The 16,976-nt window shown below is 37.0% G+C and overlaps 1 long non-coding RNA gene across 4 annotated transcripts in view; it reads right to left on the bottom strand.

Moving 5' to 3' along the window:
- LOC105487683 (uncharacterized) overlaps positions 1 to 16,976 on the bottom strand; it is a 67,212-nt gene that overhangs the window by 27,205 nt on the left and 23,031 nt on the right. For all 4 annotated transcript variants that reach the window (XR_011621316.1, XR_011621317.1, XR_011621318.1 and 1 more), the window contains exon 2: positions 10,532 to 10,628. This is a non-coding gene — a long non-coding RNA (uncharacterized lncRNA). The remainder of the gene's footprint in view (positions 1 to 10,531; positions 10,629 to 16,976) is intronic.

The raw sequence follows: 16,976 nt of genomic DNA, 5'->3' as shown, positions 1-16,976 counted from the left end.
TCTCCACACCATCTGGTACTTAATATACACTGATAACTACTGATACCACCATTTGTAAACATGAGAACTTAATTAGACTCTTTCCAGCTATTGTCCACACAGCTATAGTGACCGGTATTCTCTAGGGATTGTATTATCTTTATGTTTTGAGAGCAACTGGAAAGTAATTAAAGCCACTTTTTATTTTGGACTTTTGCACATCATCAGCATAAACATTAATCTTGCTGCTGCTATTATCATATTTTAATATTTTTTAAATCAAAGATGTATGGAAACTATGGGAAATGTGGAGCTCTTTCACACCAGTGTGTTGTTCTTCCCTTCTTTAAAAGAGAATGAAAAGGTGTAGTGGCCCAAGCCTATAATCACAGCTTTTGGGAGGCCAAGGTGGAAGGATTGCTTGAGCCCAGGAGTTCAAGACCAGTCAGGGCAATATAAGGAGACTTCATCATTATAAATGTTTTAAAAATTTAGCAGGTCATGGTCGCACACACCTGTCTAAGTTACTGGGGAGGCTAGCGCATGAGGGAATGCTTCAATGTGGGAAGTCAAAGCTGCAGTGAGCCGTGATTGTATTACTACACTCCAGCAAGGATAACACAGAGTGAGACCCTGTACAAAAAAAAAAAAAAAAAAAAAAAAGCAACTGTGGCAAATGCAAAAATTGATACATGGGACCTAATTAAACTAAAGAGCATCTGCACAGCAAAAGAAACTATTGATAGAGTAAACAGATGACCTACAGAATGGGAGAAAATTTTTGCAGACTATGCATCTGAAAATGGTCTGATATTCAGCATCTATAAGAAACTTAGACAAATTTACAAGAAAAAAACAACCCCATTAAAAAGTGAGGAAAGGACATGAACAGACACTTCTCAGAAGGAGACATACATGTGGCCAACAATTATATATAAAAAACTCAACATCACTGATCATTGGAGAATTGCAAATCAAAATCACAGTGAGATACCATCTCACAGCAATCAGAATGACTTACTGAAAAGTCAAAAAAATAAATAAAACAGATGCTGGCGAGGTTGCAGAGAAAATGAAATGCTTCTACGCTATTGGTTGGAGTGTAAATTAGTTCAACTATTGTGGAAGATAGTGTGGCAATTACTCAAAGACCTAAAGACAGAAATAACATTCAACCCAGCAATCCTATTACAGGGTATATACTCAAAGGAAAACAAATTGTTCTATTATAAAGGCACATGCGCGTATATATTCATTGCAGCATTTTTTACAATAGCAAACACATGGAATCAACCTAAATGCCCATCAATGATAGCCTGGATAAAGGAAATGTGGTACATATACAACATGGAATACTATGCAGCCATTAAAAAAAAAAAAAAAAAAAAGCTAGATTATGTCCTTTGCAGGGACATGGGTGGAGCTGGAGGCCATTATCCTTAGCAAACTAACACAGGAACAGAAAACTAAATACCACATTTTCTCACTTGTAAGTGATAGCTAAATGATGAGAACACATGGACACATAGAGGGGAACAACAGACACTGGGGCCTTTCGGAGGGTGGAGGTTGGGATGAGGGAGAGGATCAACACAAGTAACTAATGGTTACTAGGCTTAATACCTGGGTGATGAAATAATCTGCACAACAAAACCCCATGACAAACATTTACCTATGTAACAAACCTGAATATGTACCCCTGAACGTAAAATAAAAGTTTAAAGAAAAAATAAATAAAAGAGCAAAGATAGTGTTGTTATCAAGCGCAGTGAACAAAACAATGTACTGGCTGTTACATTAGTCTTTTTTTTTTTTTTTTTTTCTCAAACAGAGTCTTGTTCTGTCACCCAGGCTGGAGTGCAGTGATGCAATCTTAACTCACTGCAGCCTCTGCCTCCTGGATTCAAGGGATTCTCCTGCCTCAGCCTCCCAAGTAGCTGGGACTTCAAGTGTGCAAAACCATGCCTTGGTAATTTTTGTATTTTTAGTAGAGATGGGTTTTCACCATGTTGGCCAGGCTAGTCTGGAACTCCTGACCTCAGGTGATCCACCGGCCATGGCTTCCCAAAGTGCTGGGATTACAGCTGTGAGCCGCCACACCTGGCCACATCAATCTTTTAGGAGAAAACTTGGTCCTTGACTGTAGAATTGATTAGGGGCATGGTATGAAGGAACATTTATAGTTGAACATTGAGAGAAGGTAATCTAAGTTTAGGATTTTTGTGGATTGCATGGGAGTGGAGGAAAGGGGAATAGAGGAGAGCTGCTCAGTACAGAACTCTAGCTAGGTTCCTTTGAGCCTTCTCCATTAGGAGTCAACCTTGGTCTATAAAAACTTGAACAAGCAGTAGCATAGTTCTAATAGCTGAAGACTACATCGAAAATAGGATGTTAGTCCATCCCCCACCCCTTAAAGTGCCTTCTTAAGAAAAGTCAAGGCCGCCAAAACAATTTACTGTTCGATTCCTCCAAAACCTAAGGATAGGGCCTCTGTTTCCAAGTCTCTGCTGGAGAATAGAATCCTAACTTCAATAACTGCCAGTTAGGCCGGACGCGGTGGCTCAAGCCTGTAATCCCAGCACTTTGGGAGGCCGAGACGGGCGGATCACGAGGTCAGGAGATCGAGAACATCCTGGCTAACACGGTGAAACCCCATCTCTACTAAAAAATACAAAAAACTAGCCGGGCGAGGTGGCGGGCGCCTGTAGTCCCAGCTACTCGGGAGACTGAGGCAGGAGAATGGCGTGAACCCGGGAGGCGGAGCTTGCAGTGAGCTGAGATCCGGCCACTGCACTCCAGCCTGGGCGACAGAGGGAGACTCCGTCTCAAAAAAAAAAAAAAAAAAAAAAAAAAAAAAAAAAAAAAAAAAAAAAAAAAATTGCCGGTTAGCAGACACAGCTGCATCAATTGCATTTTAATTAAACTTTTGTAATTTTTTACTTCTCTGATTTTTTTTCTCTCATGTTTTTCCCCTTCCCTACTCTGTCATTTTCTCTTTAAAATGACCAGTCACCTCTCTGCAAATGTGAGTTCAGTTCATGATGAATTATCTTCCCTATTGCAATAGTTATTACTGATAAAAATCTTTTCTTGCCACTTTAACTGGTGTCAAGCTTTGAGGTAGACATTACAAAAAATAGGCTTCCAAATACAAAGAATACTGGTAGTCCAATCTAGAGACTTTAAAGTTGTGAAAGTTTCACGACTAAACTATCATGATTTGAATGAAGTTTGTTCTCTCTGAGTACTGGACATCGGGGATTTGGGGCCCTTAGATAACCATCACTAAGATTCAACAGGAATGAAAGCTATCTTTGGTTAATGCCAAGAGAAAGAATGATCATAGAATTGTGTTATAATCTCTTTCCCAAAACATTTTCTACTGTGGTGATTTAGTTCTAAACTTTTTTTTTTTTTAACTAAGTTTTTTTGTGTGTTTTTTTTGTCATCTCTCAAATAGTCTCAAAACCAAGTCTAGCTTTCTGATATGAGATATTTTACAAATATTTACCTGAAATCACTATTTCTTAAAGGTGATCCAGAAAAAAAGAAAGTAGATATGTGATCACCTCTAGAATCAATCTTCTAATTTCTAGTATGTAATCAGTTGAATAGGTGGTATTTGTATAATGAGGTAATTTTCTTTCTTCTTTCTACTGATGTCTCAGATTGTCAGAGATGTGGACAGACTGACTTTCTGCTCATAAAACATCTGGGACTTTATAATTATTGATACTTTCTTTTCCTTTTTCTAGCTTTGTTTAAGAGAGGGAGAAAGGCATTATTCTCCCTCAATGTGCAATTTTGACTCTCCACACACTGGCAAGGTTAGGCTTGAAATTGTATTTATTTTTGTGAATCTTATGAAATCTCTTTTTTTAATATCTATTTTTGAATCCAAGTTTATAACCACATCTCTCATTTTTTTTATTTATATGGGGGCTCCATCTGCTGTCTAACAAATATGATCTTTCACCACTTTATCTTTGTTGTTTGTACTCACAAAAGCAAACACTATTCTTTTTTGAAAAAAATCTCCTTTAAAAAGGCGTTTTGATAGCATTTTTATTCTCCTCCATCTTGAAATAATATGATTACACTAAAATGGAAGTCACCTTTCTTGAGTGATGATTTATAAATGTCAGAAGGTGAAGGTTGAGCATTGGAACGAAGAGAACAATTTTTTATTTAAAGGTTATTTTTGTTTCCAAAAACATACCTTAAAAGTTACTAAAATTTTTTGTATGTGAAAATATGAAATCTTTGTGTGCTTTGTAAACTCAGAACATTTTTATTCAATAATTTTTTAATCACACATCAGGATAATTCTCATATAAATCTCTACTAACATAACAATTTTCAATGTTTTTTGGGAAAAAGGGGGTATATCAATTATTAGAATCTAATTGATAATTACACATTAAATGACAGATATTTTGGTGAGATACTCTCAATGTGTTTACAATGTAGTTACAGATATAACATGTGGGCATAATGCAAAAAAATTCATAATACTATTCAAGGAAAATAGATAACACATGAAGTTTATGGGATGAAAGACATTTAAATGTTTAGTGAGGAAATCAATATCTTATAATGGAACTTAACCTGTATGCAGAAAAATAAACACTTGCTGAGATTCAGGTTAGCAACTGATGACTTTGATGAAATAGGGATATTAGGTTGGTAAGCATTTGGATACAGAGACACAGAAGAGATGTGAGGCTAGTCAAAGAGTGTTGACTCCTGCTATTGTTAGGTTTGTTTTGTTTGGTTTTGTTGTATTTGTACAGAGTAGAAATAGGAAGTTTACTTGACTTAATGCAGACTAGATAAGAGAAAAAGGAACGTGCTGCAGGCAGCTAGTTAAACTACATCATGCTTATCTCTGTGTGAAATCATAAAAGTCAAAATTAAGGTTCTGGCAGAAGGAAATGTGGCAGAAATATGTCAGAACTGGGATGTTTCCTGGATATAAATGACAACTTTCATCATGACAAATTTTATAATATGAAACTAGTTAAAACTAAATTAGGTTTAGTTGCTTCTTTTGTCATTTATACATGTCAGAAACTATTTAGAAAGTTCAAACATGTGAAATTATTAACAAAACATCTTTTATAAACCTGCAAAATAAGAATGTAATGGACAAGATGGGCATTTCTGGACTAATAATAACTGTATCTGCTTACAGTGCCTGGTACCTTCTAGGCACTCACTGAACAGTATATGTCTAAGCATAAAGGAAGGAGGAAGCATGGCATATATTATATATCAACTCTGACATACTAGTCATTGTATGGCACATACACATATATAGTTTATTATTTACATTAACTTCTGAATGATCAGTACATATAAACCCATCCAGTGTGATTAATTTATTATAGAGAAAGTAGATCACGGATAATTTAGTGTTTTATGCTTTGATTTATCTTTAATTAAAAATCATAGCTGTTTGAAAGCAAGGGCTGAATTTTTATTAGTTTAGTAATCTGGGATTCCAATTATTGAAATTTTCAATGGTTCATACTCATTTTAGTCAAGTTCTAAATTCTTGCTCAAAATTAGATAGCTAAGTATCTTACCAGTTAACATTAAAGAAAGAAGAAAATTGATGCCTGTAGAGTGCTTGCCATGCTTCTTACTGAACTAGATGGTTAATATGCACAATCGGGTTGTATTTTCTCAACAACCCTTAAGTCTAGATGTTAATTAACATTATCATAATTCACAAACATTAATTGCTTATTCCTCGGCACTATAACACAATGCATCATATTTGCCTTGTCTTAAAGATCAAACTGCTAGCAATCACTTTAAAGTATAACTTTCTTTATGGTTTTACATACCCATACATATAATTTATATACACAAACAATATTATGTCCAAGAAATAGTGTTAGATTGTACTGTGGGAACTAGTAACACCAGAAGAATGGAACACCTAGAATGTTTTTCACTTATGTTCTATGTACAATATAGGTCAGCAGAGATGCTCAGCTCATGGTAGTTACTCAGAGACTTGGGCTGAAGGAAATGCCATCTCAATATGTTCTCACGGACACTGTAGCAGAGGGAATAAAATATTTTTAACCATGAACTGGATTTCCATCCAGAAAAAAACACATCTTCCATTAGCCAAAGCATGTCACACAGACATATAAAACTTGGAAGGATAATAAATGTATGTTAATAGCCTTAATGAACACCACAAATATATGTGAATAATTTCTCAACTGGAAAATATTTGTGGATGAGAATGAATAAATTAATTTGCCAAATATTTTTAAAATATTTCAAAGCACTGTATTATATTAAAAACTTAAATTTCTATATATTCTGTCTGGCGGTATAACAATAAATATTTTATCATCAATCTGATCAGTAAATTTTACCTAATTAATTGCTTTCTCTTTTGAAAAAATATGTGTAATATTTTCACCATTGGAAAAACAAAGTGAATTGGATTTAATTTTTGAGAAAAAAAAATGTGCTGTTTAAATTACCTTATGACCTTACATTCTTCTAAAAGGCTAAAATGTTAATCCATTCCAAGAATTTTTTGCCCAGTATTTAGCAAAAAAGACCTAAAATATCTTCAAAGTGAACACAAATCAGAGGGAAGGAGTTGAAATATTTATTAAGAATAAGTTCCAGAAGAATGAGGTATTGAGATATTTCAATACGCCTGACTAAATAATCCCAAAATAGGCAACACTGAGATGCCCACGTTTTACAAGAAAAGCTTCTATATGACTTGATAAACGTTTCCTGTTAGCGTATCTGAATTTAAAGTCATCATTTTTATGGATGCATTTAACCACAGTTTATGTATTTACCTCATTTGCTCAAAAACCTAAAGCCTCTGAGCACTCGTTCTTTTCCAGAAGTAATTTTATTCAAAGTCTGTGGGGAAAGGTTACCAAATCAAAATGAATATATTCCTTTAAATTTTATATTCCCTTAGCTCTCAGATTCATTGTGTATATCTTTTAAGCTCTTGGACTTTAGACATCCCTAGACACAAATTCAAATAATGTGAAAAATATATTACATTGTAATTCGTGTGAAATATACAGAAATGCCAAGTGTTTGATAGGAATGAATAAAATCTCTGAATGAGTCTGGTGACTATAATCTTTCAAACACAAAGTCTTTTTCTAAGTTGCTTGGAAAGAAACTAGCCAGATCAATTATCATTATGAGGGAGAGAGACAAAAAAAAATGTGCTGTTTAAATTACCTTATGACTTTACATTATTATAAAAGGATAAAATGTTGATCCATTCCAGGAAGATTTTATTTAATCTGCATGGTAAATATAGGACTGTTAATAAGAGAATGAGAGAATGAAATTCACATATATTTAACACCTACTCTTTTAGACATGGTGGTAGACATGATGGAGAGGTAGATAAGAAGTAAGATGATATAGATGCATATGCACACATATACATAAATACATATACACAACTTTGATGAGGTGTGTAGCTTTGCTTTAATAGTCTCATCTATTAAATCAAGATAATATCCACTTCACGGGCTTATTGTGAGGATTATATAACACAATTGTTAGAAACAGGTAAGTACACTCCTCCTTCCTTTTTATCAAATGTCTTATTTTGTGTTTGTTCTTCCATTTGTTCTGTTAAACTATGTCCCGGCTAACAGACAGAACTCATTGCCCATGGCTGAGGTATTCAAATTTAAATCAGAACCAGGAAGCCATAGTAGGATGAGGGCATAATCATGTGCTCTATGTTCCCAGAAAGATGTCAAAGTGTCCAGAACCCCCCTTTCAACAATCAAGCCAAACCAGTTCTTTGTTGTTAGTGCCAAGATAAACCGCAAACAGATCCTCCCTCCCTCCCCACCAACTGGCAGTTTGAAAGAAATATCTGACAGAGACTTCCAGTTTGGGACTTGGAAACCGATCAGAAACCAATCAGAAATCACCTGTCCTATCCAATTGGGGCTTAACTATATGAACCAATCAGAGATGAGCTGTACCCACCAATCAGAACTAAGTGAACACAAATCCTTTATTTGCAATCAGACCCACCAGACGTGGTTGGGAACCTAAGTAGGAAATGTTGCTGTAAATTCTGGACTCCCATTTTGTTCTCTGGAATGTACCTTCGTTTTACACAAAAACTGTGTCTCCAGAGTTTGCAAACTTTTCAAGGAAATAATGTCTCTTTCCTCTGAATTCCTTTTCAGAGAACATTTATTCACATTCTATCACATTCTAACCACCTTTTTTTTTTTTTTTTTTTTTTTTTTTTTTTAAGCACATACCAGGTTCCAGGTACTGTGTAGGCACTGGAAATTTGTTGTGTAATAAAACATACACAAAGTACCTGCCCATGTAGAACTTATATTCCAGTGGCTCAATAACATTTTTAAAAAGTACTTATGAAGTTTTTTATTTTATTGTTTTACACCAGAGTTTCAACAGCTAATATTTTGAAAGCAATGTTCAAATAAATGGCTCTTCCTCTGTTGTTTCGATGAAGTTAAGTGCTCTGTTTACCTTCTGCCTTTCAAAATTTTATAGACACAATCTTACTTTAATATTGAATAATGCCAAGCATCCAAAGGCATTATTTTAAAATATATAAAAGGAATATTTCTGTATTTGTCCATATTTTTCCCACTTATAGCTTAATATAACCAATTTTCTGTTGGTTATCAGTGGTATCATGTGGATACAGCCTCTGACTTATTGTGGTTTTGCTTATATAAAAAAGTCACCATTATGCCTAGGAGTCAAACAGCAAAAAACGATTAATTGTTGTCTTTACAAAAAGAAATTATTTCCAAACACCACAGTAAAACCAATCTATATTTTCAATGCCAGGTTTTGAAGTTATGATGAACCAGAGACCTATAATTTCAGAATAGTAATCTGTGACCTGAAGCTAAAATGAGGTCTAATATCAAGCCCTGTAATTATCATTTCTTTTCTCCACTTTAATTCAAATGCCTCATTTTGCTGACATTGTGAAATAGCTGTATTTTGAATAAAATAATGTTGAGGCTGGGTGCGGTGGCTCATACCTGTAATCCCAATGCTTTGGGAGGACGAGGCAGGCAGATCACGTGAAGTCTGGACAACATGGTGAAACCCCAGCTCTACTAAAAATACAAAAATTAGCGGGTGTGGTGGTGGGCACCTGTAATCTCAGCTACTCTGGAGGCTGAGACAGAACTGCAGGAACCCAGGAGGTGGAGATTGAAGTGAGTTGAGATCATGCCCACTGCACGCCAGCCTGGTCAACAAACAGCAAAACTTCATCTCAAAATAATAATAATAATAATTAATAATAATAATAATAAAGTTGAATCTATATAAGGATTGTAAAAGCAAGCAACATAGAGAATTTCACCAGAGATCCTTATCTGATTATGTTTTTCTTTTTCTTACTCATATTAAAGTAATATTAATATTAATGAAAGACCTTAAAATGCAGATAAAATAGTATTTTATGATTTACTTGGTATCAAATGGCAAAGAATGAAAGGATCATAGGAGCCAAGGTGAGGAAGAAGTAATAAATTCCATTTTGTGCATTTTAAGTTTCAGCTGCCTACAATTTGTTCTCAGGAAAAAAATCCTACATAGTGTATAGCAAGTGTACAGCTTGGAAAGAGATGTATGATGGATTTGTAGAGATGAGGCAATCAGCAAAGGGGCAGTAATTAAACAATGTAGAGGAGTAATAGCCAGGCAAAATATCTTGTCAAAAAGAGGGAAAGAGAAGAGAGAGAAGAATAAATTCATGAAAAAACATGTATTAGTTTGTTCTCAGGCTGTGAATATAGATATACCTGAGACTGGGTAATTTATAAAGGAAAGAGCTTTGATTGACTCACAGTTCCACATGGCTGGAGAGGCCTCACAATCATGGTGAAAGATGAAGGAAAAGCAAACGGACTTCTTACATGGTGGCAAGCAAGAGAGAATGAGAGCCAAAAAAAAGGGAAACCCCTTTTAAAACCATCAGATCCTGTGAGATTTACTCACTACTATGAGAACAGTATGGGGAAAAACCACCCTGATAATTCAATTATCTTTAATTAGGTCACTCCCACAACATGTTGGAATTATGGGAGCTACATTTCAAGATGGCAATGAAGGGGGACACAGCCAAACTATATCAAAACAAATAATGTAAAAGAAGACCAAAGGAAGGGGAAAGTAGTCTAATTTCTCTTGTGTATCCTGAGGCAAAAATTCAATACAATATCGCTAGAATGCAGCAGCATTTAAAAACTAATACACCATGAACAGGATAGTTTTATTAATATAAAATATTCAATATAATAATATGATGGAGAAAAACATAGTTGACCTTCTAGAATTAAAAACAATAATTGATGAAATACAATATCAAAACTTGTTTTAAGAAAGTCCTTATTAGAATGGGTCAAATTGTTATTTACTTGATGTCATAAGGTATAAAATTCTATCTAATTACCAGAATAATGTTTTATGGTGACATATAATACCAATGGTAAAATAACTAGTCAAGAACACTGATACTCACTCTCCTGCTTAGCCATGGTAAGACATGCTTGCTTCCCCTTTGCCTTCCATCATGGTTGGAAGTTTCCTGAGGCCTCCTAGCCATGGTTTTGTACAGCCTGTGGAATTAGGCAAAATGTCTGATTAGAAGCAATGTGGTCTGTAGCACTCACAAAGAGAAAGAAAAAGGGCCAAGTGAAGTCAACACCTTCAACTGAAGTATCCAGGTTCTTGTACTGGGACTGAAAGGCAAGTATCTTGACCCATAGAGAGCAAGAAGTAGTAGAGGTGGGGACAAATGCCCACCCAGGAGCAGTATGGAGCCAAGAAAACCCTCATTTCTAGCCAGGGGAGGTGGTGAGTGATTGTGCAACCCCACCCAGAAGTCACACTTGTCCCACAGATCTTTTCAACCTGTGGATCAGGAGATCCTTTCATGAGTCCATGCTACCAGGGTCTTGGGTCCAATACACAGAGCTGTACAATGTCTTGACAGAGTAGCTGCTCAGGCATGCAGAGACCCAGGAGTTTTACATGCTTCAGTCCCCAGATCCCTAACAAGGTGAAAAATCTGTCTGTGCATATCCCTAGGAAGGTGGCTGAATCCACGGAGCCACACTGAAAACAACAACAACAAAAATACCCCACAATAACCTTATTCAAAGGTCAACAAACTCAAAGATCAAAGGTCAATAAGCCCACAAAGATGAGGAAGAATTAATGCAAAATCACTAAAACTAAAAAGCCAGAATGCCTCTTCTCTTCCAAATGACTGCAACACCTACAACTATCCAACAAGGGCACAGGACTGAGCTGAGGCTGAGATGGCTCAACTGACTGAAATAGGTTTCAGAAGGTGAGTAATAATAAAATGAGCTGAGATAAAGGAGCATGTTATATCCCAATGCAAACAAACCAGAATCATGATAAACAATACAGGAGCTGATAGCCAGAATTGCCAGTTTAGAGAGGAACATAACCAACCAGCAAAGCTGAAAAACAACATGAGATATCCATAATGCCATCACAAATATCAATAGCAGAATAGACCAAGCAGAGAAAAAAATCTCAGAACTGGAAGACCAACTTTTTGAAAGAAGACAGGTAGACAATGCTAGAGAAAAAAAGAATAAAAAGAAATAAACAAAACCTCTGAGAATTATGGGATTATGTAAAGACTGAACTTATGACTGATTAGAATACCTGAAACAGACATGGAGAATAGAATCAAGTTGGAAAATGTACTTCAATATATCATCCAGGAGAACATCTCCAACCTAGCAAGACAGGTGAACATTCAAATTCAGGAAATGCAGAGAACACCAGAAATATAGTCATGAGAAGATACGCCAAGACTCATAATCATCAATTCTCCAAGGTCAAAATGAAAGAAAAAATGTTAATGGCAACCAGAGTGAAAGGCCAAGTCACCTACAAAGGAAAACCCATCAGACTAAGAGCAGACCTCTCAGCAGAATCCCTACACGCCAGAAAAGATTTGGGGCCAATATTCAACATTCTTTAAAAAAAGAATTTTCAACCCAGAGGTTTATATCCAGCCAAACTAAGCTTCTTAAATGAAAGATAAATAAGATCCTTTTCAGACAAGCAAAAGCTGAGAGAATTCATTACCCTCAGGCCTGCCTTGCAAGAGCTCCCAAAAGAAGTGCTAACTATGAAAAGGAAAATCTATTACCAGCCACTACAAAAACACACTGAAGTAAACAGACCAGTGACACTATGAAGCAACCACACAAACAAGTATACAAAATATAAAGTGAGGATGATGATGACAGGATCAAAGTCACACATAACAATATTAACCTTAAATGTAAATGAGCCAAAGGCCACAAGTAAAAGATGCAGAATGACATACTGAATAGAGCCAAGACACGCTGATATGCTGTATTCAAGAGACTTATCTCACATGCGAAGACACACATAAACTCAAATTATTGGGATAGAGGAAAATTTACCAAGTGAATGAAAAACAGAAAAATGCAGGGGTTGCAATTGCGGTTTCTGACAAAACAGATTGTAACAAACAGAGACCAAAAAAAGACAAAGAAAGGTATTACAAAAGAGTAAAATGTTCATTTCAACAAGAGGAGCTAACAATCCTAAGTACATATATCTCCAATACAGGGGCACTGATATGGTTTGCCTGTGTTCCCACCCAAATACCATCTTAATTTGTAACTCACAAAATTCCCATGTGTCATGTGAGGAACCTGGTGGGAGGTGATTGAATTATGAGAGTGTGTCTTTTCTGTACCATTCTCATAATACTGAATGAGTCTCATGAGATCTGACGGTTTTCAAAATGGGAGTTTCCCTGCACAAGTTTTTGTTTTGTTTTGTTTTGTTTTTGTTTTTGTTTTTGTTTTGCCTGTAGCCATCCATATAAGACATAACTTGCTCCTCCTTGCCTTCCTCCAGGATTGTGAGGCTTCCCCAGTCATGTGGAAGTGTGAGTTCCCATTAAACATCTTTCCTTTGTAAATTGCCCAGTCTCAGGTATGTCCTCATCTGCAGCATGAAACAGACTAATACAGTAAATTGCTACCAGTAGAATGGGGTGTTACTGAAAAGATATCAAAAAATGTGGAAGCAACATTGGAACTGGATAATAGACAGAGGCTGGTCCAGTTTGGAGGGCTCAGAAAAACAGAGGAAAATATGGGAAAGTTTAGAACTTCCTATAGACTTGTTGAATGGCTTTGACCAAAATGCTGATAGTGATATGAACAATAAAGTACAAGGTGAGGTGCTCTCAGATGGAGATGTGGAAATTTTGGGGAACAGGAGCAAAGGTGATTCTTTTTATTTTTTATCAAAAAGACTAGTAGTATTTTTCCCCTGCCATAGAGATTTGTGGAACTTTGAATTTGAGAGAGATGATTTATGGTATTTGGCAGAAGAAATTTCTCAGCAGCAAAGCCTTCAAAATGTGACTTGGAAGGGCTTCCAAGATGGCCGAATAGGAACAGCTCCAGTCTACAGCTCCCAATGTGAGCGACACAGAAGACAGGTGATTTCTGCATTTCCAGCTGACGTACTGGGTTCATCTAACTGTGGCTTGTTGGACAGTGGGTGCAGGATGGTGGGTGCAGCCCAGCAAGTGAGAGTCAAAGCAGGATGAGGCATCACCTCACCCGGGAAGGTCAAGGGGTAAGGGAATTCCCTTTCCTAGGCAAGGGAAACCAGGAGAGGCAGGACCTGGAAAATAGGGTCACTCCCACCCTAATACAGAGCTTTCCCCAAGGGTCTTAGAAAATGGTACACCAGGAGATTATATTCTGTGCCTGGCTCAGAAGGTCCCACGACCATGGAGCCTCACATATTGCTAGCACAGCAGCCTGAGATCTAATTGCAAGGTGGCAGTGAGTCTGGGGGAGGGCTGCATGTCCTTGATGAGGCTTGAGTAAGTAAACAAAATGGCCAGGAAGCTTCAACTGGGTGGAGCCCACCATAGCTCAAGGAAGCCTGCCTACCTCTGTAGACTCCACCTCTTGGGGCAGTGCATAGCTGAATGAAAGGCAGCAGAAAACCTATGCAGATTTAAGTGTCCCTGTCTGACAGCTTTGAAGGGAGTAGTGATTCTCCCAGCACAGAGTTTGAGATCTGAGAATGGACAGACTGCCTACTCAAGTGGGTCCCTAAACCCCAAGTAGCCTATCTTGGAGGCATCCCCCAGTAGGGGCAGAATGACACCTCACATGACCAGGTACCCCTCTGAGACGAACCTTCCAGATGAATGATCAGGAAGCAACATTTGCTGTTCAGCAATATTCACTCTTCTTCAGCCTCTGCTGCTGATACTCAGGCATACAGGGTCTGGAGTGGACCTCCAACAAACTCCAACAGACCTGCAGCTGAGGGTCCTGACTTTTTGAAGGAAAACTAACAAGCAGAAAGGACATCCACACCAAAACTGCATCTGTATATCACCATCATGAAAGACCAAAGGTAGATAAAATCACAAAGATGGGGAAAAAACAGAGCAGAAAAGCTGAAAATTATAAAACTCAGACCACCTCTTCCCCTCGAAAGGATTGCAGCTCCTAACAAGCAACAGAACAAAGCTGGATGGAGAATGACTTTGATAAGTTGAGAGAAGAAGGCTTTAGATGATCAAACTTCTCAGAGCTAAAGGAGGAAGTTTGAACACATCACAAAGAAGCTACAAACCTTGAAAAAAGATTAGATGAATGGCTAACAAGAATAACCAATGAAAAGAAGTCCTTAAATGACCTGATGGAGCCACGAGAACTACATGACAAATGCATAAGCTTCAGTAACTGATTTGATCAACTGGAAGAAAGGGTATCAGTGATTAAAGATCAAATGAATGAAATGAAGAAAGAAGAAAGTTTAGAGAAAAAGAGTAAAAAGAAATGAACAAAACCTCCAAGAAATATGGGACTATGTGAAAAGACCAAATCTGTATCTGATTGGTACCTGAAAGTGAAAGGGAGAATGGAACCAAGTTGGAAAACACTCTGCAGGATATTTTCTAGGAGAATTTCCCAAACCTAACAAGGCAGGCCAACATTCAAATTCAGGAAATACAGAGAATGCAACAAAGATACCCATCAAGAAGAGCAACTCCAAGACACATAATTGACAGATTCACCAAAGTTGAAATGAAGGAAAAAATCTTAAGGGCAGCCAGAGAGAAAGGTTGGCTCACCTACACAAGGAAGCCCATCAGAGTAACAGCAGATCTCTCAGCAGAAACTCTACAAACCAGAAGAGACTAGGGTCCAATATTCAACATTCCTAAAGAAAAGAATTTTCAACCCAGAATTTCATATCCAGTGAAATTTCATATAAGTGAAGGAGAAATAAAATCCTTTACAGATAAGCAAATGCTTAGAGATTTTGTCACCACCAGGCCTGCCTTACAAGAGACCCTGAAGGAAGCACTGAACGTGGAAAGGAACAATTGGTACCAGCCATTGCAAAAACATGCCAAAATGTAAAGACCATCGATGCTGGGAAGAAATTGCATCAACTAATGAGCAAAATAATCAGCTAACATCATAATGGCAGGATCAAGTTCACACATAACAATATTAACCTTAAATGTAAATGTCTAAATGCTCCAATTAAAAGATGTAGACTGACAAATTGGATAAAGAGTCAAGACTCATCAGTGTGCTGTATTCAGGAGACACAGCTCAAGTACAGAGACAAACACAGGCTCAAAATAAAGGGATGGAGGAAGATCTACCGAGCAAATGGAAAACAAATAAAAGGCAAGGGTTGCAATCCTAGTCTCTGATAAAAGCAGACTTTAAACCAACAAAGATCAAAAGAGACAAAGAAGGCCATTATATAATTGTAAAGGGATCAATTCAACAGGTAGAGCTAACTATTCTAAATATATATGCAACCAATACAGGAGCACACAGATACATAAAGCAAGTTCTTAGAGACTTACAAAGAAACTTAGACTCCCATACAATAATAATGGGAGACTTCAACACCCCACTGTCAACATTAGACAGATCAATGAGACAGAAAGTTAATAAGGATATCCAGGAATTGAACTCAACTCTGCACCAAGCAGACCTAATAGACATCTACAGAACTCTACACCCCAAATCAACAGAATATACCTTCTTCTCAGCACCACATCGCACTTATTCCAAAATTGACCACATAGTTGGAAGTAAAGCACTCCTCAGCAAATGTAAAAGAACATAAATTATAACAAACTGTCTCTCAGGCCACAGTACAATCACACTAGAACTCAGGATTAAGAAACTCTCTCAAAACCGCTCAACTACATGGAAACTGAACGACCTGCTCCTGAATGACTACTGGGTACATAACAAAATGAAGGCAGAAATAAAGATGTTCTTGGAATCCAATGAGAACAAAGATACAACATACCAGAATCTCTGGGACACATTTAAAGCAGTGTGTAGAGGGAAATTTCTGGCACGAAATGTCCACAAGAGAGCAGGAAAGATCTAAAATTGACACCCTAACATCACAATTAAAATGACTAGAGAAACAAGAGCAAACACATTCAACATCTAGCAGAAGGCAAGAAAGAGTAACTAAGATCAGAGCAGAGGGAAGAATCAAATAGATGCAACAAAAAGTGGTAAAGGGATATCACCACTGATGTCAAAGAAATACAAACTACCATCAAAGAATACTATAAACACTTCTACACAAATAAACTAGAAAACCTAGAAGAAATTGATAAATTCCTGGACACATACACTCTCCCAAGACGAAACCAGGGAGAAGTTGGATACCTGAATAGGCCAACAACAGTCTCTGAAATTGAGGCAATAATTAATAGCCTACCAACCAAAAAAAGTCCAGGACCAGACAGATTCACAGTCGAATTCTAACAGACGTACAAGGGGGAGCTGGTACCATTCTTTTTGAAACTATTCCAATCAATAGAAAAAGAGGGAATCCTCCCTAACTCATTTTATGAGGTC

The sequence above is a fragment of the Macaca nemestrina genome, chromosome 3, assembly GCF_043159975.1.
Source record: "Macaca nemestrina isolate mMacNem1 chromosome 3, mMacNem.hap1, whole genome shotgun sequence".
Lineage (NCBI taxonomy): Eukaryota > Metazoa > Chordata > Mammalia > Primates > Cercopithecidae > Macaca > Macaca nemestrina.
The sequence above is the reverse complement of the archived record's forward strand: the minus strand, read 5'-3'. Positions and strand labels throughout refer to the sequence as shown.